This window comes from Varanus komodoensis, unplaced genomic scaffold (genome assembly GCF_004798865.1).
Source record: "Varanus komodoensis strain SLA01 unplaced genomic scaffold, ASM479886v1 scaffold15, whole genome shotgun sequence".
NCBI lineage: Eukaryota > Metazoa > Chordata > Lepidosauria > Squamata > Varanidae > Varanus > Varanus komodoensis.
The window spans coordinates 20,204,272-20,229,400 of NW_025335440.1; the positions used below are offsets into that span (position 1 = coordinate 20,204,272).

At 42.9% G+C, this 25,129-nt stretch overlaps 1 long non-coding RNA gene across 1 annotated transcript in view; it reads left to right on the plus strand.

The window, feature by feature from the left end:
• The first annotated feature begins 2,209 nt into the window (after positions 1-2,209).
• Positions 2,210-25,129, plus strand: part of LOC123020858 — a 33,128-nt gene continuing 10,208 nt past the window's right edge. Inside the window, exon 1 of the long non-coding RNA XR_006414207.1 lies at positions 2,210-2,250. This is a non-coding gene — a long non-coding RNA (uncharacterized LOC123020858). The remainder of the gene's footprint in view (positions 2,251-25,129) is intronic.

Below are 25,129 nucleotides of genomic sequence, written 5' to 3' on the forward strand. Positions count from 1 at the left end.
AATGAGATTGAGGCTACATGCAGCTTGGTTACTGAAATCAGAAGTTGATCATACATATCTAGCTCTAGAACTGCCCTGAGGTGTCAGTGGCCAGAAGTAATGACCTTCTTCCAAACTTGGTTTCTCCCCGCCCCAGAATGATTCACCTTCATCATGGGGATTCTCATGGGAACCAGGCCTGAAAGGAGTTACTAGGAGAAATCTCATAATGGGTTTGCCCTTAGAACAAGCCATTTTATTGAAACAACTTGCTGTCCAAGCATTCAGGATGTTTGCCAGGCTTTAATTCATGAGAGATAAAAATGGTCAGATAGTTAAATGTCAGCACTTAGTTTTAAAGGGGGGAAATTGGTCAAAAGGCCCAAAGAATAAATAAAACTAATGGGGGAAATGGTCTGTTGGATCAAAGTGGTCGAGCAGGTCACAGTACTGGATGGCTGACCATGGACGCAGGATGTCTGAAAGGGGTTCTCTTACATTTGTTTATTTATTTTTCGATTTATATCCTGCCTTTTTCCTACAAAGGGCTCAAGACAGCTTACATCTCCTCCATCTTATCTCCACCACAACAACCCTGTGAGGTAGGTTGGGCTGAGAGTCTGTGACTGGCCCAAAGTCACCCAGTTGGCTGCATGGCTAAGCAGGGACTAGAACCCAGATCGTCTGAGTCCCAGTCCCATGCTCTTCACCACTACACCACACTGGCTCTCAGTTCATTGTTGAACTGTTAGCTGTGGGGAGAGAGAATGAGAGCGGAGCTAATAAGTCCTGACAGGCTGGACTGAATCATGCCCTTGTGTCAAGACTGGAATCCAAAGTGCAAAGCAATGGAACCTGGGCCTTGTCAGATGTTGCTGGACTGCAATGTTCCTCAGTCTTAGCCGGCATGCCCAATGATTAGAGATGATGGGAACTGTGTTCCAAGAACTTCCGGAAAACTATCTGTCCTTCCAGATTTAGCCTACAATTCCCACTAGCACTAGTCAGCAGAGAACATGGTGAGGGGTCATGGCAGTAATAGGCCAAAACATCTGGAGGGATGCACTTTGCCACACTGCTGGTCTAGTAGGACTAAGAATTAGTCTCAGACCTTTAGGTTTGCTCTCTTGCTTTCTCTCTCTCTCTCTCTCTCTCACACACACACCCACACACACAGATCCAGAGCAAAAGACAGCAATGGCAAACAGCGCAATGTCTGTCCCAAAACCAGATTCTGAAACCAGGTGGAAATGGATCTAGAATCACTGAGATAATCTAGAAGTGTCTGGAGCAGGCACACCATTACATAATCTACTAACCTGGCTTGGACCTGTGCATTTGAAAGAAGTCTACATGATTGCTGGGCTGGTGCAGAGCAAGTGTAAAGAGTGGCATTTTCAGGGATGGACAACCAATGTTTGAAGCTCTGTTTGTGCACTGTCCAGTCTAGAAAAGGGGCAGCTGCCTTGGGTGGATTCTGTTTATTTTGACTTGCAGTGCCTAGTTACTGCAGGACTCTAAAAAACAAGAATAGTATTACCAGCAAGCAGCAGTGCTTCAACCAGAAGCACAAAATTGGAGAGGACCAGGAGACATTTCAGGATGTGTGAAATCCCGCATCTGTCTCCTTTGCTCTAGAATATGTAGAAATCTGCTTCCTGGTGTCCACTTTTTGAGAAGGAGCCAACATCTGTGAAGTGCCTATTTGCAGTTAGCATTGTGGCTGCCTGATTCCTGCAAGTCACGGAGGAAACCAGGACAGCAGTGCCAACTGTCAGGCACTGATTAAATTGCAGCATTGGCAGAAATTCCAGACCACATCACACAAGTAATAAAAGACATTTAATAATAGGCCAGGGGTAAAACATATTACTTGAAAACTTCAGTAGCCTCTGTAGATTGATAGCTGAATAACTCTGTTATGGAGTTATTTGTTTGCAGTTATGGAGACAAGATGTTTGTCTGCACAGAGACATCCCTAAAACAGCTGGCAGAAGTCAAGGAATGAGAATATAAGTCTCAGCTGACAAAGAGCAAAGCGAATGTTCACAAGCATTCTTGGAAATCTGGTTCTTGAATAAATAGATGAGGTACAGAACAATGATGATTTCACTTCATCCTATTTCTGCAGACCCTTTGTTTAGCATCCACTGTTGTTCTACAAGAAATTATATTAGTCTATTAGGACAGACTCTATCGTGTCGTATTCAACCCCTCTCTCATTTCTATCCTTAGATCTTCAGGCACAGACAGAATGTTCAAAAATACAATGTAAGTAAACTTTCCTAAATTATTGCTTTTTAGTACAGATTTGGAAATAGTATCTCTATATGAATGTAAGAACTACAAATAACTAGTTGTCTTCACACTCCTTTTATGATTTGAAGGTCAAGGGGAGTCCTATGCATATCTATTCAAATGTATGTTCCACTGAGTTCAGTGGGACTTTATCCCTAAGACTGCAGCACTGCACAGACTTGTATCTGGGACTTACTGGGTTTACTTTGAGTAGGCAAACAGAAGCACAGAGTTAAGCTTTTTGAGATGGTCAGAGTTGACAGTTATAGAGTGCATAAGATAATAGGTTTTCCAAAAGTACCTCAAGCAACCTTTACTTCAGTCTCAAGATCAAAATATACTTCTGTGTGAACACAGTTATCTTGTATGCAGTGACTGAACATTTAATTAAATGGAAGAGAGCTGATTCATTTGTAAAAATTAAACTAAATATATGCTTATGGGTTTGATTCCTCACTGAAGCACATAAAGGAATTGCTAGAGGAGTTGGAGCTTTATACATGTGTCCAAGTATCTGGACCCAGAACAGATCGTTGAAATGAGTTGCTTCACTTGGAATTAATCTGACATACATCTACAGAATGGGATCCTCAATGTCTCATGCAGCTCATCAGCTGATTTTTGAGGCTTTCCAGGTGCCTACCATCTAAATTTTAGGTTAATGATGGTGATCCATGCCCTGGTAGTCTTCCATTTGGGATACTGCAATTTATTGCACATGGGGATGCATTTGAAAACAGTGCAGAAGCTTCAACTAGTGCAGCATACAGCTACCAAGCCCCTGACTAGTGCAACATGCTTGGATCACTATGCTCACTTACTCCTGACCCATGTGTCATAGCAGCATGCAAGCATGTGTATTGGAGTTATTCAGGCTCCAGCTTTCTCTGAGTGGACAGCAGATTCGTCCTGACACGGCATGCATCCATGGTATCCATCCAGGCTTGGAGGCTCAGTGGCAGCCTGAAGACAACACAAGTGTTTGATGAGCCAGTGGTAATCAATCTCAGTTCCGTGAGAACCCTTGGAGCCCTTTCATATATCTTCCAGGCCTCCCTGAGGACATAGCCCTTTCTTCAACCTCAGCCTATGATTCTAATTCAAACTCTGAGGAAGGGGCCTACAAGGCCATCAAGTCCAACCCTGTGCTCTCTGCAGGACTCCAACTTAAAGCCACCTGACAGATGGCTGTCCGACTGCCTCTTGAAGGCCTCCAAGGTGGTAGAGCCCGTCACCTTCCTAGTTAATTGGTTCCATTGACATACTGCTTTACACTGTAGACATAACACTGAACCATTTGTGGGTGTATGTGTGGCAAGCTCTTTTCTGTGGGCATGTAACCTAGCTAGGAAACATCTTCACTCAGATTCAGATGCTTGCAAACTGTGTACCTAAACACAAGATGTCTTTCTGTTCATGCATGCATAGGCTGTACCCTAAAATAAATAACTGTGTCAAGCTTCCCAGAGAACATTGGCTATTTGTTGGCATAGAAATGTAATTACCTGTGGGCATAAGTGTTCCTATTTTCATCTGTGATTTGTTGGAAGAAGATGAAGTGGAAATCTTGTAGATGAGGTTGCTGGGATGCACAGAGAGTTCCAGCTGGATCACTCATACAACATCTCAGAAATGTCCTGGCCTGGATAGTCAGGTGCGAAAAAGGGCCAATCTGATATCACAGACTTATGAAAATCTCCCAGAAAATCTCCCACAGTCTGGCTAACTTTCTACTTTGAGCTTGATGGGCTACAATAAGGGATCTGGCCAGGGCAAATTTAGCTTGGATTGCATTTGGTCCGCATTTTCTGGACTAATATGCAGATCAGAACACAATTATCTTTCCATTGTGTACACTTTGAATTTTACAATAATGTTCTTAGCTAGAAAGATGCATACAATTTTTTGTATATCATGGGAAATTGCACAAGGAAATAAATGCTGTTTCAAGCAATGCTTTAAAAGTTGCAGGCTGATGCAGAAGTTTGACAGAAATGATATATGATACAGTATGTGCAAAACTGACATAAGCTGGTTATTGAATGAGTTGTCTGTTTCTAGCTACCAACTATGCAAGGCAGTGGGTTATACAACAGTTATTTCACCTATCTTTGTAGACAGTTATGTCCCACTCCTGGTGTCCAGGAACCATGGAGCACTCAGAGTTGCTTACAACAATTTAAACCCACAATACAATCTTTTTTTTCAAAGCCACATTCAGTTAGAAAAACCGAATGAATATTCCTTTCTTTATACTGTTTCTCCTCTGAGTGAAGGATCAGTTTGCTACTTTTTATAGTATCTGCCTAAGGAGGCCAAAGGTTGAGCCCCCAGACCCTCATAGCTTCTATGTAAAGAACCACACCAGCTCCTCCTGCTCCCAGCCAGTTGCAACTGAACCTCTGAGGAGGAAAAGGGAGCAAAGGAGCATGCTGGTGAGCTGAGAGGTTGAAGCTGTCCAGTTGTGCCATTTCCAATCTCTTTCCCTGCCTCCGTCCTTCCACCATTCTGGATGAAAATGCCTGCCCAGATAAAATGCAGGGCATGAGGTCCTGCAGGGCAGAGTTTGCTGCCACCACAGTTCACATCTTGTGCCAGATGCTTCCAGTGCTCTGAATTCCGAGGCTTCCAAGTGCCTTCTGCGGGCATGATGGAACTACACCCAAAGATGGCCCACTCTAGCAAAATTTGCGCATTCTGGTGGGCGCTGCAGAACCTTTCTCTCCCTGTACATGCACATGCTAAGAAATCAAGCTATTGATGCAAAGTTTTTCATTATTTCCATATTTAAGTTGGATCAGGCTTCCTGAAGTTTGTTCTCCCAAATCACAAATAACCCAGCTTCTCTGAAAATGTGTAATATCCAGAAACAGATTGGGGTTGTGAGACAGATATGACAAACAGAAAGGCAATAGTTTCCCCATATTTTCAAGCATGTGACTGTTGGAACTTTAAACAGCTTGCTTGCTTGCTTGCTTGCTTGCTTGCTTGCTTGCTTGCTTTCTTTCTTTCAGCAGTAAATATCCTGTTGCTACAGGAGGGAAGTTGAGTCTCTAAAACAAATAAACAACAAACCCTCTGCTTTATTTCTTTTGAGCAGATTGTATAAAGCTTTACAAAAGCAGTAGAAGTTCCTCTTTAAAAATGGCCCTTTACTTGGGAAAAATTTAAAAATCAATGGGTTGAGGAACAACACAAGAAATATTGCCTCTAGTCTTCTTGTCTGTGTTCTCAGGGTGGTTGTTATTTTAGTGTCTCAAAAACCCTTAATACACATTTAAAACTTGTCTGTCAAGGGAAGCCTTTTGACTCTGCCCTCTTTGTTATTTCAGGGTCTTGCAGATGAAATATAATGTTTCTGGGACTGTGAGATTTGTACTTGCTCATTTGCTCTGTATACACTTGGTTTACAAGAGGGAATGGCCTAAGCAGACGGTTTTCAGGCAATGAACTTCAAGTGGTGACAAAATAGTCCACAATTTTATACCCATTTACATGGGAGTAAGGCCCATTAAACACAGTGGGGTTTTCTTAGAAAACATGCCTAGGTCTGAACTGTGAAATACTATGGTGAGGCATATAAATGCATGAAATAAAGTAAGCATGATTTCCTAGATAAATTGCTCAGATTTTATTCATTTTTTACAAACATACATGTTTAGGATTAGGAGTGAAATATTTTTATTAATGCATCAGCCACACATGTGTTACATCTTGCTTACAGCTTGGCCTTTTTGTTTAATGAGATTCCTGAAGAAGACAGAGATTCTAGCAGTTGTTGCCTTCAATAAGCAAGTTTGTTTGGTCAGAATTCCTGACCTACAAGTAAAGTCTGCAAAGCATCTCTCAGTCTCCAACTATGAGTGCAGACATGGCTAGAAGCTACCTCAATATCTATCCGTAGCCACTGCCAAACCCCAACCTAGAGATGTCAGAGAAATATGTAACAGATTCAAAAGAATTCAAATTTCTCTGAATATGACCCATGGGTTCTGTAGAGGACTAGCTTTTCCAGACTCACATGAATTCTGTGGACTTGCAGACCATTTTTTATAATGGAGGATTTCATTATGTTTCACTGTGTTTTTGGAAATGCAAATTTCACAAGTGCATAAGAACACATGTGCCCAAAATCTGATTCTGTGAGACAATGGAATGGAAGATGCTGAACAATCTATGAAACACAGAGAAACAGACTAAACAAGATCCTACCTGGGCCTTTGTCTCTCAAGCATGTGTCTCACCTCATGGTAGAGCTGTTTAAAATAATCATGTAGAGAACGTGGAGAGGAAGATACTTTTCTCCATCTCCCATAATACTGGAACCCATAAGGCTGATGGGAGATTCCAGACTTACAAAAGGATGTATTTCTTCCACAGCACATAGTTCAGGTATGGAATTCACTGCCACAGCTGGGACTGCCACTGCCACAATTGGGATGGCTTTAAAAGGGGGTTAGACAAATTCATAGAAGAGGAAGCTATCCATGGCTACTAGGCCTTGCTGGCTGTGTGTGGCCTGCCTGCAGACACCAACTGCTGAAGAACTTGGGCAAGAGGAACTCTTGACCCATCCTGCTTGAGGGATCCTGTGGGCAGCTGGTTTGCTACCATGTGAACTGAGCACTGGCCTGGGTGGAACATTGGTCTGATCCAGCATGGCCTTTCTTATGTTCTTAGGCTCCCACTCTGCTTCCTCACATGTGCATCTTCCATCAGCTGCATCCATCACAAACTCTCTTCTTTCATGGTTCATGGCTGCCCCCTTTAATCCTTTAGTCCTCTCCTAGTCCCACACTTCTCCTAAGAATCCCTTAATTCGTCAGGGCTTCTTCTCTTGCTAGGCTTGTTAGTTCACTATGGTACTTCCTGTGCCATCTTTCTCCCCACATGCTGCTTGCGTTACATCTGGAAGGGTGCTTATGTAAGGAACAGGGCTGCTCCCCTAGTCAGCCACGTGTTATCCTACTCATGTAGTAAATTGTAAGCCTTACATAAAACAAGGCAAATTTCTGAGCTACTGCTTGAGAACTGTCCATTAAAGATATGCTATCAAAGGCAATCAGACTGCAGAGTCTTCTTCTCTCAGCATCTTTCAGAGCAGAGGAGGAGATGGGATCACATCACAGTTCACTCCACTGGTTCCATTTTACTGCTCTCCTCCCTCGGCCATCACCTAGCAATGGGGACTGCCAGAGCCCTCCATCAGCTTGCTGAGAAACCAGCTCTATTTGCCTCCTGCCCCACCTCAATTATGCCCTTCAAACTAACTTTTTACAAGAACTATATAACTTTAAGAACAGGTGCCCAAATTTTCCTCTTCCCACCCCATCACTTTTTCCTTATTGTGTCATGCATTTTAGAATGTCAGTCTATGATAAGAGGCTGTCTTGTCTGTCTGGTTTTTTTTTTAATTACTTCTATATAATTAACTCTGGAAAGTCTTTGGCTCAAGGTTAGTTAAATATGTTTCAGACAAACGCTCACCAGCCTGTATGATAGAATGCCACTGGATAGGCCAAGCCAGGTTTGAACAATGTGAGCTCCGTCCAGTTATGTCAGGACATTGGGCTACAATTTTACATTTAAAACTATATTTTAATTTTTCTCCTGGAGGCTCTTTCTTCCTAGCAGGTTTTCATCACCCAAAGAGTGGGCTATAAATATCACAAAAACAAAGCAAAACATTGCCCTTTAATAGTTGTGATGCCAGCCTTTTCTAAGGGAAGCTTGATTAGAAACTAGCTACCTTCAGTCTTCCAAATGCTCTATTCTGACTGATGTTAACAGTAGCATTTCCCTTTGCTCCATCACAATGGCATTGATTGGTTCCATAACATTTCTTGAAACACAGATATTTCTTTTCCAAACAGGTTCCTTTATAGGACTGTCCAAGGCCAGAGCTATTTTGTATACCACAGTTTTATTCAGCTTGGAAGAACTGCAAAACTGACCATGTGTTTATTAATGGCTTAGTCAGAAGAGGAAAGAGTAACGGGGTACTGTTGGCAGAATGTACAGCTATTTTCTCCTCCTTTCATAAAGATGACTTTTCCAGGGAAATTGAGCGAGTGAAAGAACAAATGCGAACCATCCGTGATCTCTGGAAATTGATCGCTGTTCTGTTTTCATTAAAAGCTGTGCCACCTTCCACCTGCCTTGTAACTGGAGAGCCCCACTAAGGCACTTCTTGTTCTCGTAGATTCCTCTCTGCTTCTAGAGGTGCCAGGAATTCGGCTTCCGACGCGAGCCAGCATGGGTTAGATGTGGGAAATGGAAGAACTTTTGCAGCTGCTCTTGACTCAGGGAAACAAAGTTTTAAGTGTGTTAAGCCAGTTAGCTGAATTGCATTTCTGAAGAATGAAAACAAAGCAGAAAGAAAGAAGCAAAGAAAGAACCATCTCACAAAGCTACTTTCCAACAGCCAGGCCGTAGACTAAATGGTCTTGTTTGCAGGTCAGAAATCGTCCTCAGAAATGCCACATTATTACAAAGGGCACTTCATTCCTGAGAAAGACAAAACGGAGCATTTCTCCATGCATTCTTGAGCCTTATTTTTCCACACAGGCAGACAAAATTTTAAAAAGGCTGTACTTTGTGGGTTCAAGTTGGGGTCAGCTTCCACCAACTGATTGCTGCTATATGGCAGTGCAAACGCTAAGGGTGACTGTTATTCTGAAACCATTTTGCAATATCTTAAGCACATTAAATTGATCTTACATTTGACAGCTGTGGTGGAGGAGGCAACATCATGATTTGTGAATTCATCAGGTAAATGGATTAAATACTAGGCAAGAGACTAAACCGAGGCAAAGTCCAATGCTCTGATCCATGGCCAGGTATCTCAGAGAGAACAGATGTGTGTCCAGGGCCACTGTTTAGTGCCCTCTTGACAAGAACTATGTCCTTGGGCATCACAGATCTGCCAAATACAAAGGTGGGAATTGGCCAGTGTCTACAGATTTCTCCGGAAACAAGACAGAAATAACTTGACAGTTCAAATGTGGGGAAAAGGGAAGCCAACATGTTAGTCCATCCCGGCAGAAGTCTCTAAGTATTCACTCTTAAGAGTCTGGCTTTGATCCCTGTGTGATTTTGTCTGAAGTGGAGCCTTGAATTTCCTATCACATTTGAATCCCCCTCTTCTTTCCCAGATACTTAAGGTAATGCCACACATGAGGTTAACCTATTACATCTTCACAAGAACCCTGCAATGTAGGTTAGGCTGAGAAAACATGTCTGGTCCAAGGGACAAAGAAGGATTTTAACAAGCTTTAAGGGGCAAAGAAGGGTTTTAACCTAACAGGCTAACTGCTACAGTATGTTGAAAAATGGTCTTAATAACATGAACTGCATTGCTAAAGAGGAAAGGTACTCTAAACATAGGAGGATGAAACAGTAATTCTTCCAAGACCTACTTCTTGGCCAACAGCTAGATCACAGGGCACATGGGCCCAACATCCTCTGGATATTATCAATATCAGAAGGAAACTATGAGTCCTGCTCTTCACCCACTTCCTCATCATGACTCAGTACTTACTCCGTTGAGTCATGCTAGGGACACTGATGCTCAAGCCAGAATACAAAGAAAAGCAGAGCTTTGGGAGCAGTTCCAGGATTTTATTATTTAGGAGTATCCGTGTGTGTCTAAATGAGCACTTGGACGTTCTTTGTTCCTTGTTTGCTTTGTTTTGCCCTGAAACAAAACTAACATACCCAGCTTCTAGGCTCTGCAATAGTTCACCATCCAGAAACTATTCAAGCAAGAAGCCCAGACAATCCAACACATTGGAAAATGATCAACACTATTTAGAACAAGGTATTAATAATTAAATGTTGATGGGTCACTTTTCCCTCTGCCTCTCTGTTTACAAACAAGAGCCATGAATGGTAGCACCATATTGTTATCCAAGACCACAGATGGCATACCTGAGCTTGGCTAACTAGCCAAAACACCACCTGTAGAATTTCCTATTTACTCCCAAAGGAGCTGTGCCAGTTGTTGCCAAGGCTGAAGTGGTACAGCAGCCTGTTTTACCCAGGTTTAATTGGGATGGGCTGCAACTCACAGGTACAGTACCTGTTTTGTGCATGAAAGGTCTCCGGCTCAGCCCAGGCATCTCTAGCTAGGGCTGGGAAAGTGTCCTGCACGAAGCACTAAAGTGCCCCTGGCATTCAGTGCACACAGTGGCAACTGGGATGGGCAAGTCCATTTTGGCTTGGTTCCATTTGCAATAAGGCCACCTCCTATGTACCCAAGTCATAACAGCAGCTTTCGCTAAGGCATTGTGGTCAAGCAACTTTATAGACTATCCAGTTTCCAGGCAGCACCTTATAGTATATGTTTTCAAGGGCTCTTCTGATTTCATGAATTCCTTAGGTTGGATCAAGACTATTAAATGTACCCAAATCCCACTGAAATTAATAGAAAATGATAGTCATAACTAAGCTCCATTAATTCAGTGGGAACCAGGTATGACTAACTTAATCTGGATACATGGCACAGAGGATGCAGTCCAATCAGTTATGGATGGCAGAAGAAAGGGGGAAGAAAAGGGCATCCATCACTCCTCTTGCCCTGCAAAACATTTAGATGGGAATTTTGGCTAAGTATGGCACATCAGGTGGATGAGAAGGAGACTAACCAAGAACATCTCGGCAGCAGTGATTTCCTGTCCTCCCCATCCCAAAAACCCCATCTCCAAGGTCACCCTTTTGACCTCAGATATGCAGCTGGAACAGTTCCTTCCACACATGCTTAGGCTGGGCTGTAAAAAACTAGCACAAGAGCTAAAGGGTTTGGTTCTGTGTTAGACTAGAATCTCTGAGTTTAGAGTTACCATTTTGTTACAGTACATTTTGGAAAACAGGTGCAATTAAAATACATTAAATATTTCAAAGAAATCCAACAGCTTATTACCAAGAAAATATGTATATCTTTCCTGCAAGCCTCTAGACATAATATTCAGGATTTGCCAGTATTTGTGCTGAGCAGTGGTGGAGTATTTTTCTTACATCAATCTGCAGTTTTGTCAATAAAAGAGAAAGGTGTGTACTCTTCATACTTTAGGAATATTTAAGTAGCTTAATTTATGTCTTGAAGGTGAACAAAGGAAAAAATACCTCTCCTTCTTACACAGACTCTGAAAAAGATCACCCTCTGAATGGTTCCATCCTTGTAGCTTTTAAACAGATCCTAAAAACCTTTGCATTTCAGGCTGTGTTTTACTGAAACCATTTGCTGGGCTTTGACGCTGCAGAAGCTGTTGGTGTTATAATCAGGTGGTTTTATATTTTGTTAATGTATTTTAATTACTTGCATCATTTCAATGATGTTTCGAAGCCACCTTCTAAGACTCAACGGCTTGGGCCCTGGGTATCTAAAGGAATGCTTGCATCCTATATGCCCTCCCGCCCCTTGAGATCAGCAACAGATGCCCTTCTCCGGGAACCCTTTGTGAATGATATTAGGAAGGTGAGTACCCGGAGGAGGGCCTTCTCTGTGGTGGTGCCCCACCTATGGAATGTGCTCCCCAGAGAGGTCCGCCTGGCACCGTCGTTATTTGTTTTTCGGCGCCAGGCTAAGAGCTTTTTATTTAAAACTTATTTTAAGTGTTAATTTATTATGTAGGATTTTTAAAATTTTTAAGCCGAGATGCACCGGGTTTTAATATTTTTAGTGTATAATTTTTGTATGATTTTGTATGTTTTTGTTTTTGTTGTGAGCTGCCCCGAGGCTTTGTTGCGATGGGGGCAGCATAGAAATGTTTTAAATAAATAAAACAAAGAAGGAGTACAAAGTGATATCTAAGTGCTTGTTTGAAAAAGTATCTGTTATTAAGGGTGCATTCCCATGTGAGTTTAGAAAGAAAAAAACCCCTACTGTTCCCAGCAGGGCTGGCTGGGGCATCCTGGGAGTAGTGGGTCTTTTTCTCATCTAAACTTTTATAGGATTTTACCATTAGGAAACAATTTAGCCTTTTATTCACTAGAATGTTATCAAAGTCACTGACGTTTAGAAGCTATTTTTTCTGGACATGGACCTTTTATTAGCCTGGTGTTCTGCAGAGTTAGGTAGTGCTTGATTCAGATCTGTACGTGACTAATTATCTCACTTATTGTGAGCTAAAACGCATTGCTATGCATTCCTAGCCAGACCTAAAGGGCATCATTTCCGTTAATTTCAGTAGCATAGGAGGGGATCCCACCTGAAATATATAGGTACCAGAGCACCAACTCCATACTTTGAGTGGCATTGCTGTATCTTCCTTTGTCTTCTTCCATTGAGGAGGCCACCATCCAGTTCAAGAAGCAACCATTCATTCAAAGAACTGCATTTCTTAGTTGGGAAGGACTGTTAGACAAGGCTGGCTTGGGGAACTCTAAAAATTCCTTTGCAGTTTTCCAGAGGGGTCGTGTGTCCTACTTTACAGAGGGCAGTCCTAGGCATTCTCCATGCAGAAGTGTGGAAACCTGGAGGCCATGTTCCTAATGCGGTACTTCTCACTGCCATTGTCACCTGCTGCTATTGTCCTCTTTCTCATGACTGCCACAGCTTGCTTGCTAGACAATTGGACAGATAGTGACCAAGTAAGAAGAAGCACCTACTGCTCCTCCTTCTCACCACCACCCTCATTGTCTGAGCCAGAGCTAGAGACAGCTAATGAAGCCAGTTGCTCTGGTGAAGAAGGGATGAGGATGTAATGGTGAAAAGATGGAACCACTTCAATGCTCTCTTGTTTGTGGGCCCTCACGGCGATATAGGCCCTTCATGAGGATCCAAACTTGCCCATCTTTGATGCTGTCCTTAAGAATGAGATCCACAACAATAACGAGACCAACAATAACACGACTCTTAGAGTCATGAGGTCATATGACAACACCAGACAGGAGATCAAGACAGAACTTTAACATGCAATCCAGAATGTTATTAGGAATCCATCAGGCTGCAAGAGTTGGCTAGTATGCTACACATGTGACATGTTGTGAAGTGATGAAGCTAATATTTTGCTTTCCATTGTTCTATATCAGTGGGAAATGAAAAACAGCACTCCCAATTTAGACCAGTGTGGAATGGGATCTGAACTAAGTCTCTCATACCTGTGAAAGATTGCTCTCTGAAGTTTATATTGGAGAACCAATGTCATTTCATTCTGCCATGGATGGATAAATAGATGGATAGTTTATTCATTTAGCCATAATTACATCAGCTTCATTACTGGAAAAGGCAATGTTTCTGCTCAAACTGTTTGCTTAGAACTCAATTTGGAGTGTAAAACTTGCTCGCCATTAATGCAGGCTATAAAAATTGGGTAGCTATGAAGTCCTCACTGGTTCTCTCAAATGGTTCCAAGACATTGTTTCTCTCTGATGACATTGAAGGATCCACTGGAGTGAATCTTCCCCACTCCCAGAGCTGAACAACACTTAATTCACACCTGTCTTTAGTGAAATGGGAGCTGCTTCTTCACTGCACAATTCCACACTACTGCAGAGTGTGTGTGTGGGACAAATACCAGAACCATGTGGGTGAGGCCAATTGTTTGGCTCTTTTCCACCTGGCTGTTGACTTCTTTCCTAGCCAGGTGATGCTGGGGTAGGGTAAAGCCCACACAGTTGGCTTCCTCAATAAGGTTTTGGCATTCACACACATACCACAGTGTTACAGGATTTCACAGCAGAGAGGAGGCAAGAAATATGTGGGAAAGCAGCTCTTTTAGTGACTTAATCAGAGAGCAACCCTTCTCCTTGAGAGGATTTCAGGACCCCCCTCCCCCATTTTGTAGCCTGATCTCCAGCTTGGTCCACTGGCACAAGGCCTGTTTGCTCCAAGGCTTTTCAGACCATCTGCATTTGAGAAACAGGATTTAGGTAATGGCTAACTTTGGGCCAACCTGTGACTCCGCTGCAGGCAACTTCATTCCCCTAAAGAGAAGCAGATCTAGAGCTTTCCCAGAAGTATGGAACAGTGAAGCAACTCTGAAAGTAATGCTTCCCTCTTCCCCTACACAGCAAGGTGTAGATTTCTCTGGGTTTTGTTTCTTTGGATTCCGGCATGCTTCTGTTTTAGCAGTCTTCCTGCAGCGTTTCAGTCTGCCTTCAGTCTGATGATCTGGAGCTCCTTGAGCTCTACATTTCAGAGATGCTGAGTAGTTCTGGAAACCCTGTGGGTATGTGTGTAGGAGAACCCTGCACCCTTGGGAATGGCAACAGTGGACATGTCCACTCAGGATGCTGGAAGTCCTGCTTCTGATTTAAAGATGGAAGTGGAGCCAGCTCTGAGTCTTGGAAACACAGTTGTGTGGAAATTTGACTGCTGCAACATGTCATGAAACACTGCAGTAGACGAAGAGGAAAGCAGCATTTGCTGCAATTCCTTCTTCCTCGTAATTATTGTAAGTATGGAAGAACTTGATGGAAGAACTCTATCAGGTTTGACCCAGCTTTTCTTGGGAATTTGTGTGGTGGGGGAAAAGTGTTCAAACAAAATACCCCAAGCCCTGGTGGGCAGGAAATATTTCCTGGTCCTGGAGTAAGAAATTATTTACCTTGCCTTAGTTAAGGAATGCCAATAAGTAATGTGCCTGCACGAGTAGAGTTGGCTCCAGAGAATAATCCACAGGTAAGGTCAGTCAGTTGGCAATTGAGGTAGAAGAGCTTGCTTCAAAAATATTTATTTACCAAATGAAAATTACTCAAGAGATAGGACTGAGCTCTGAAAGTCCATTTAAGCCCAGGCTGTTCTCCATGCTTCCCACTTCTTGTCCTCTTAGACTACAAGTTAAATGACTCTGAGGTGACCTTTCATATTCCTACTAGGTTTAGTAACTTGTTTCTTCTTCTTAAGTAAATGGTATGCAAATATAGTAAAATATTTGGAAGAATATATTGTAACATGCATAGATCTTCTTATCTCCCGGCAGGCAGTGCTCCAACCTCAGTTTTACAGAAACCTGGTTTAAGATTGGTCAAATGTAAGGCCAAAAGTCTGGTAGTAGCTCATACATTAGGGCTGCCCCCCCACCCCAAATCTGCTGGGGGAAAAAGCTAGGGTACAACTAATAATGAGAAATACTTGTGAAGTTCATCCAAGCCCTTCTAAGCCATTTGGGGGCTCTTAAAACCCACCTCAAAGGATTACAAAAATAACTTTCTGATTTATTGGCTTTTCCACCGTTTCAGTGAAGAATAATGAAGTTACCCTTTACCACAGATTAAAATCCAAACCAGAGGAGAATTCATCTCTCCCTGCCAACACTCCCGAATCCCCAAAGACTGCTACGTGCCCTCTTTCCCTCCCTCTAAAGGCCTTGTCTGCCCAGGTAAGGGCCACAAGAGCATCCATGGTGACTACAGGGAGACAGAAAGAGGTGTTCTCACAAGGCCCCTTCCTCTCCACCTGTATCCACCTGCTACTTCTCTTGCCCAGCCACATCAGGCCTTCAGCGGAAGGGGAAGAAGGTCCTTGAGAGTGTAGGGGGAAGTGGGGAAGATGCCTTCAGAGTCAGTAAAGGCCATCAGATTGAGAAAAGAGCAGTTATTTCTGACTTTTCCAGAAATGACTCTATTTATTTCCAAGTTAGTCCAAGATGAACAGTGGTTGAGGGGCAAACCCACCCATCTCAACCTAGATTTTTGCTTGAGTTCCACCGCTGTTGTGCTAATGCCCTTTTCTAATATGGTTCACAAAAATCTAAAATGTCTGTCTGCTTGTGAAATTTAATAATGAAGGCAGTTATATTGTTTGCCATCAGTGGTTGGCCCATATATGGCCTAACTCAGCAGAAATACTTCCAGCTTTCAGTGAGAGCCAAGAACATAGGAATCTCTTACTTTAAAAGCTTACCGTAGCTTTATGGAAATTTCTAATTAGGAAAGAGCAATTTAATGTATGTTCCCTGAATAATTTTCTTTTTTTCTGCGCTTCTTCCTTTCAAGAAGCAAAGCTCATGAGACTGTCCCAAAATGTCATATTTTATGTATGATTTTTGAAAAGAGCATATGTCAATCATCTTACAAAAGTGTAGGGTTTCTACTTAGGCAAACACGAAAGAGAATCATGGGTACTTTGTCTGTTGCCATCTTGTATCCCAGCAATACTCTGGGATTCTTCCAACTTCTTCCAACAAACTTTTTTCTGGCAGTTTTCAGGGACAACAGCTGGTGCTTTAGCAGTCATACCTCTTGCAAAAGGATCTGTGAGTGTAATTTCAAAAGCTTTGAATGCCGAGATTGGATGGCACAGGGATGACCTTTACCTTCAAAGCAGAAAACTATCCATTCTATTTATTTTTTTGATCCGAGAGATTTCCCTGTTCCATATGCTTATCCTTTAATAGGCCATTCATGTACAGAACTGGACCTTGCAGACTTTTCCCTTGGCCTTGATATTTTCAGCAGTGGCCTTTCCTAATCCTTCACAAATCTCCCATCCTCTAATCATTAAAGCAAACTTGTGTCAACAAAGTTGTACTGTAAAGATTTCCATAGGCAATCTTAAGTGGTGGTTATGCAGGATGCAAAAATGTGTTTGGTTTCCGTCTTTCTCTGGCTTTTACTGTCATGCCTATACATTCCCTGAAGAAGCCCTGAGCCCTCTGGAGACAGTCTCCCTATTGCTCAAAGAAGGCTCAATAATAGGGATCCATCCAAACTTAAAGAGCCGTTTATGGTTGGAAAAGTTGTGAGGCGTGATAGGCTGAAGGCTCTCCTGCCCAGGAAGTGTTCAAGTGTTGGATAAGCATCTGTGAGAGATGCTTTGGCTACAGTGGCCTACACAGGCCGGGATGCAGAAAGCCCACCCAGGGAACATTACCATTGCCGTTTGTCTCCTTTATTTAAAGGGAGAAGGGACCAGAGTAAAATAAACTGCATGGTTTAAGACACAATTCTTATGCTTATGTTTAGACAAGAAAAAAGATGACTGGGGCATCCTGAGTGTAGTAGGACTTTTTTTTTTTTTTTTGACTAAGGACATAACCTTATGCACATTTACTGTAGTTTCAGAACATTGAATTAGCAAGTTTCCTGAGTGGTATGCAATACATTAGAAACATAAAATGCCCACATTAAAGAAAACTAAACTAAAAGCAAGGTAAAACCAGGAGTAAAGAACAAAACTATTTCTGCAGACATAACCACATTAAAACCACCAGCAGGATGATGACGACGACGATGGCGATAAAAAGAACCCATCCTGTTCTTAAAATGCCTGGGAAAATAAACAAGACTTTCATCTGTCACCAAAAAGACCTTGATGTCTGTGCCAGGCAAGCCTTTCTGAAGAGGCGTTTGCATAAGCAGCCAATAAGGCCCTCTCTTTCATAGCTACCAGGACTGCCTCATTATAACATCTGGGCAGGTAAATATGGATGGAGACATTACTTCTAACTCAGCACAAAACTGTTCAGGGTTAAAAACTTATGTTGCTGTGTTGTTACCTACATGGACACCTTACCTCTCTTCCTCTTTACAGCAAAAGGATAGGGTAGTTCAAGTATGTACAACATGCAGTCGTGGAAAAATGCACAAAATTAATCCCATAATTTTCTGCAGTAGCCAATCCTTTCTCCTGCACAGGATGTTCTCTAATGGCAGTTTAGCTTAGAAACTGAGTAATTATGGGGAGATAGGATAGAGGTGTACACAATTATGAATGGTGTGGAGAAAGTGGATGGGGAAAATTTCTCTCTCTCATAATACTACAAGCTTGTTGGTGGGAGATTCAGGGTAGATTAAAAGGAAGGACTTCTTCACTCAACATTTAATCAAACTATGGAATTCATTTCCACAAATGTTGTGATGGCCACCAATTTGGATGGCTTTAAAGGGGGACTGGACAAATTCCTGGAAGAGAAAGCTATCCATGGTTATTAATCCTGAGGGCCATGTGCTACCTATGGAAAGGTACACCAGTTGCTGGGGAACATGGGTACCAGGGCACTCTTGCACACATTTCCTGCTCATGGCTTTCCTCTGGGCAGCTGGTTGGCCACTGAATGAACAGATTGCTGGACGGGATGGTTTCGTGCTCTGATTCCAAATAACTCTTCTGTGCTTAGTCACTCAGTTTTCAAAAGTGTTTGTGGCAATAGCTGAATTTCCTGTGTGTGGTCACTAAATGTGTGTACCTGCTGGCACATCCAGGATGAAGTTTCCTTCACGGACTAGCAAATACTTGGAAGCATTCTTCTTGTGGCAGCAGACAGGCAGAAACCAGAGAATGGCAGGGACTCCATATAAATCAAGGAATCGTCATGCCCACAAATGACAAGCATGCACCCTATGCCTCCAAGTCATGTCAACTGAGCCCAAGACAGAGGACTTTGCACCTTCTGTAGATCAGTGCCTCCACAGCATGACTTAGCAGCTCCACATGTGTACGGCTATGCTGGCTGGGGATGGTGGCAGCAGTAGTCTCATGCCTAGAGCGCACCAAGCTGGGGGAGGCAGCTATGTGTGGCAATGCTCAGGCACTCACAGGCACAGCGTGACATGGCATCTGGATCATATGTTGAAGAGGACTCTGAATGAAGCTGCAATTCATGGAAAAGCAGCAAGGTTCATAGCACCCTGAACTGGCAAGTTCTTTCGGCAAATGTGGCAGAAATTTGGGAGTGAAAATTTAGTTACAACAAGTCAAGGTGCAAACTGATGCACACTTAAATAGAAAAAAAACCCTTCTGACTCTCAGCATTTCCCAGCCGGTAGCATTCCCATCACGACACCCCAAAAGCCATTGCCTGGGGTGACTGCCCCACTGCCTACTGGCAGGGCAGGTCCTGCGACCCGCCTAGGGTACGATGCCAGAGACGAGCGGGAGCCTTGGAGCTCTGCCCCCACTTCTTCTGATCTGCATTCTTGCATACTGGCAGCAAGGGGCTGCGGTGGAAGGCCAGCACAGGGTGCTCTCCGGGGTCCGGAAAGTCACCATGGAGAGGGGACTAGGGAGGCGTTTCAAGAGAAAGGGCAGGAGACTGGAACTGGCAGTTATGAGGTACCTTGAAGCCACTTCAGCTCCTTCCCCCATCCTGGAAAGCCATTGCTAGATGACCAAAACTGACACTACAAATGATCAGTGGGGACCAGAGCGCCGATTCCCAGCTCTGAGCACTGTCTGCAGCATCAGAACAGGGAATCGAAGGATCCCACATAGGCTATGGGATTGTTCCCTGTGTAAGATGCAGGTTCTGTAGCACCTGATGGCAAGACCATATATTATAGAGTAATTCATGTATCTTGTTTGATTTAGGCTGTTTATTGCCATATAATGTACTGCTATTGCTGATAATTGTTATCAGCCCTGAGTATAGATCTATACGGAACAGGAATCTTTCCCAGCCTTGGAGATCTCACTGCCAAAGTTAACTTAATTGTGAGAATATATTAAAAAATTAAAATTAGGCTGCACTTTTTCTACAAGATTTGCAAGAACATGAGTTTTTTCTTTAATGCAAGCCTAATTGTGAGACTATATAAAAATCTAAAATTGGGTTGTGCTTTTTCTACCACACTTCCAAGAACAGGTTTTTTTCTCCTTTAATGCATGCCTCCTAAAGTTTTTTTTTTTAATCTGCCATTATCCTAAGGAGGAAAGAAAGGTGGCAGTTTTTAAAAATGAAAAGAAAGATAAAGATGACATGGGAACTAGTCAGCAGTTTTTAGATGTTCTGAAGCTATATACCATGGTATAAATATGCAGGAAATTGCTGTACTGACTGCAGAGTTTTAGGGTTTCAGTTCTTGTAATTTTCATCCTGAACCCATCCTGTCTGATTATATGATTTCTTGGGTTTGAAAAAAACACATGATCAAATAAAAATGCCATTATCTATGCTACAACTTCAAAGAGGCATGCTAACTAAGATTTCATGCAGGAGAAGGAAAAAGAAGAGTAAGAATTTAAATGCCAAAGGGAGGATGACGGGGCTGTTGGCACAAAACAAGAGCCAATCCATTTAAAAACAGAAGGGTAGTTGGGGAGGTGCGCACCTACGCCACTTTCCCTCACTTTACCTCACAGCATCTGACTGGCTCCTTCATAGGCGATGCTGCCTGAAGTTGGGAACCTGGTCTGCTGGATCGTTTAGGGCTAAAGAACCCAGAAGTTAACTTAACAACAAGCCAAAGATCTTTTCAACCGACTTGTGATTTTCTTTGGGTTCTCTCTTGCGAGACCTCTCCCTTTCTGGGCTGTCACTTTTGCATGGCATCTGAAACAGGCTAGCAACCACACAGGTTCCTTGTGAGTTGATCAGTGGACAGCTTTCCTCGCGTGACATCCATTTCCAGATTCCCTGCCATGAGTGAATCCCTTCCGTGTCACTTGTCCTCTTTAAATAAACCTTGGCTCGATTCAGTGTGCTAAATAGGCAATTTAGATAGAAAATATCCTACCACCATGGCCCAGTCAGCCAAGTTGGGAGTTATAATAATGCCCCTTTCTGTCTGAATAGGATTCCACCCTCTCTAAACATCCCAAATCAAGGTTCATAGAGTTTTCACGTACATTTCAAAGAGTAGCTTGTCTTCAGTGAGAATAACTGCATTCCTTTGATAATGGGGACTTTTAAAACTGTTTCCTTCCATTTTATGTCCTTGGGATTCTCCAGTTAAATACATGGATTATTTTGATGTTATAACCAAAAAGAAAAGGAACATTTTGATCATATAACATTGTCTTGTTATTTCTGACACAGGATAAAGAAAGCTTTTTGTTGGCCCTTGGTTTGTTCTTGATGGTAGTATATTTTCTGTGTAATTGTGTCAGTTAGTATCAAAAATGGGGATAATGAAAGTTTGTTGAAAAGAGAAACAGAAGAAGCAAACAACACGATTTATTGCATAAAGCAGAAGCAGGAATTTGCAGAGCTCCTTTTTCGAGAAACTGCTACAGTTAGGACCCTTGGGTATCTATGGAAAAGATGCATATTGCAGTCTCCCGCAGGATCCCAGTTTGCATAAAATTTGCTTGTGACAACACACATATGTAGATACCCATTTTGAAATAATTACCATAATTTAAATAAAAACAGACTGCATCACAAAATAGTGGGGAGTAGGAATGTGTAAGGGATCTGTTTTGACATGGCTATGAATCCAGATTCCTGGCAGGAGCACTCAGTGTCTGGGCAGCGCTGACCAGGAATCGAGCCCTGCCCACCTGGTCCCTCTTCCACGTCATTCACAGCAGCTTTGTTTGTGCTGCTGCACATGACACAGAAGAAGGTTGAATGAGCGGCACTGGCTGGGTATGGAGCCCCACATGAATGCTGCCCAAGCTGCATCCCTCTTTGGTGCCCTGCGCAGCCATCTTCATTTGTGCTGCCACATGTGATGCGGAAGAAGGTTGCCAGTTGTGCAGCTTTTGTGTGGGAAATGCTTGTGGACTTTCTCTCAGCTCAGCTTGTTTTCCAAGACAGGGCCAAGCATGAAAGAAAGTCCATGAATGCTTTCTGTGAAGCTTCATAGATTCTGTGACGCCTCAATGCATCCCCAGTGGGAAGGGGTGTGACCAGGTTGCCCGTGTACTTCCTCAGTCTGTTGCCCACTTGTCAACTGTGGGAGGGCAACTTCAGCCCCTCCTTCTCCCCCCTCCAGGTCTTTCTCTTTAAACCAGTCATGGGCAAGCCTTCTAAGAGAGGGCACCTTCAGCTAGAAGGCTGCCCCTGGATAGCCCTCAACTGCAAGATTGCCCACTCGTGGTGCCTCTTTCCCACCTGCACTGTTGCTGACAGCAGGGAGTGGGGACGAAGATAGGTTGCTGGGAATGGTGGCCGGTGTGCCAGCTCGCAGCGTCCCCTTTCTGCATCCTGCAGCGGCTTCTGACAGGTAAGGTTGCCAGTTGCACAGTCAGGGGTCCACAAGCATCCATGAGCTTCCTCTTGACTCACTTTGCAGGACTGGATGTCTGCAAATGCTAGAGGGATGGATTCCAAAAGGGTTTGTCCCAACCCCAGTTGTAAGAAAGCGCAGTTTGTGACATTGCACAACATCATTACTTGTTCGCAGGTTTCTGTTAAGGCTTCATGCTAAGCTTCCAATCTCCTGGCTTTGTGGAGCTTGAGCTAACATGCAATAGCCTTAACTTTAGGCTTAAACAGCCAGTTTTAAACAAAGCAAACACAAGTACCCCCACTGAATTATATCCTTGTTCTGTGCAGTCTCTTCTCCTATGTTATTACTGATAAGAGAATGTGAACACAGAGGTGACAAGACTTTAAATTCCCCCAAAGTAAAGCTGAATGAGGATCGTTATGTATTCCAAACCAACTGGCTGGAACTTATTAATACAGAATATTCTATTTTTTTCCCTTCCATCTTTTAGGAAAATTTATCGTCCTGTTTAAGCAAATCCTGCAGTTGTCAGGGTTGATCATATATTGTATTCTGTACTGCCTACTGCACAATCGTGAGCAGCCTATAATTCACCATTGTCTCTGAAGATGTTCTTGAAATGAGATGTTTCATCTCAGTGGTCATATTCTAGCAAAAGTTTCCAAATAAACAAATTAATGGGCTTGTAGTATTGTTTTCAAGGTTTATAGGTAATTTGCATAGAAAGCTTTTCTCCTGGATGTATTGTTGAGCCTTAATATTCCTGTGAGCTACAAAACACTATTATTAACATATCTCTAGGTAATATTGTTTAGGGGTTAACACTCAGCAGAATATACTTTACATTAAAATAGGAAAGAAGCCCAAATATGCTTTAGCCTCTGGCAGAATATTAACCACATCATTTCATGGAATGACTGTAGTGTAAAAATTAATCTTGTTCTTACTTTAAATGACTTTTACACCAGGGTATAGAAATGCTGGCTTCTTTTCTAGAGAAAAAGAAGGAATACTAGCAGGGGAAAAAGCCCAGTAACAATTTGCAGAAAAGCCAAAAAGTTTCAAACTAATGAAGTTCTACCGATGACTTTCAGTTCAATTCTTTTCAGTCAAGAATGACTCTGATGCTGAACTGTGCTCTCATATGGCTTTAGCAGTTATTTATTTTGGACCTCTAACATGAACAAAACATGATGATACAAATAGAGCGATACGTTTTCCCCTGAAAGTAGCTGGGCAGTTTTCTTGGTGAGCTAACCAGGCACAACTGTGAATGTTTTGAATAGACTGCTCTTAGTTCTGGTTCTGAATCCTTCACCCCTCACTGAAATGTGAGCTTTCTGGGAAAGCTCAAGGCAGTAAAGAGGTATTAAGTTATGACATGGAAAGGCAGCTTAAAAATACCGAAGAGGGAAAATATGGTAGACAGATTTTGGAGACAGAACAATGAAACTGGTTGGAACAAGGTGAAGAGGAAAACATCACTGTGCGGCCTGGGATTATAAGGCTGAATACTTGGATGGGTGGTGGATATGATGGTCAGCACAGCCTCTAGGTGAGTGGGCAAGATGCCCTCAGCTGCACTGCTTCCTCGGCGAGTCTGCCTTCTTGCCGCCATTGTCATTAGCAGATGTTGTTCCTTGTCTGTCTCGTCGCTACAGCACTTGCTTGCTTGACAGGCAGAGAAGTAGAAGCAGAAGCAGGCTGGTTAGTAGTAGGCAGTCAAAAGTGGTGTCTGCTGCTCATCCTTCTGACCACCATCAGTGTATGGGCAGGGGGTAGATGAACAGACAGGCTGCAATGGTGAAGAAAAGGAGCATCTTCAGGGGGCTCTTTGCCACCCAAGAGGTGACCAGCAAAGCCCACCCTTGATGCCAGTCCTGTGAATGGCCATTGCAGTGTTCATACAACCACCGAGTCACGTGATTTGTTTGTGGAAGGGGGTGGGAGGGTTGAATTCCGGTTCTGGTTGATGTTCCATTTGGTTCTGGTCTGGTCTGAAGATGTTTCAGTTGGTTCTGGTTCAGACTAATAAAGTGGTTCAGCACACAGAATTAACAGGTTTGGTTGAGCACTTGTAAATATAAAGCACGTGCTTCCTGACAATCCTCTTTAATCTAGGTTACCTCTGAAGTTAAGCTTTGCTCCCTCTCCACCTGAGTCCCAGTGACTTAGCATCGCCTCCATCCTATTACCATCATTGTCCCTTCTTCTCAACAGGGCGATCGCCCTGCTGTGCTCGTACAAGCTACAGTACCTGGTACTTTCTCCAATAAGCCTCCACCACTCCCCATGCTCCCCATTGCCTGACTGAGGACTGCTTCAGTCCTCCTGGGCTTCAGGGGGCCTGTTCACCCACTGCCTGGATTCTCAGGGCTTAGGCTAGGGTGCTTCCAGATGGAGGACTCCTAATTCTAACAAGGGGGAGACATTGTGCTACCTTTTCAATCCTCCCATCTGTTTTAAAGCATTTTCTTGTTTAGAGAAAAAGCATAAGAAGGGGCAGTAAAACATGGTAGGGTTCCAAGGATAAGATACTGTCTGGGCCCTGAAGGAGGAGGTGATGGCATCATAAACACCTCTGGATCACAGGATCTGCCCTGTGCTTTCCGCATCTGAGATCCTGAAGATCTAGCTACCAGAGATACTTTTAACAGGCTCCTCACCACCTACCAAAGTTGGCCAAACACTGCAGCATGTGGGGGGTTATTGGTGACCATTTCCTCCATTACCTTCATTCAACAGATGAACTTCACACTCTTTGGTTTTTAATCTCCTCCTCCATCAAGGTTTTAATGGGCCCTGTTTGATTCTTATCTCGGCTTTTTCTATCCTTCTTCTCCAGTTTTGGCTTCACATATTAATTTCTATTTCAAAGATATTCCTTCTTCATTAAATGTTCATAAATGTTTTCATTTGTACTGTACATGTGACATACAAATGATACACATCATTCACACATTTGCCCTGTGATACCTGTCTTATGCTTTTCACAGGACATAATGCAGTATCATGA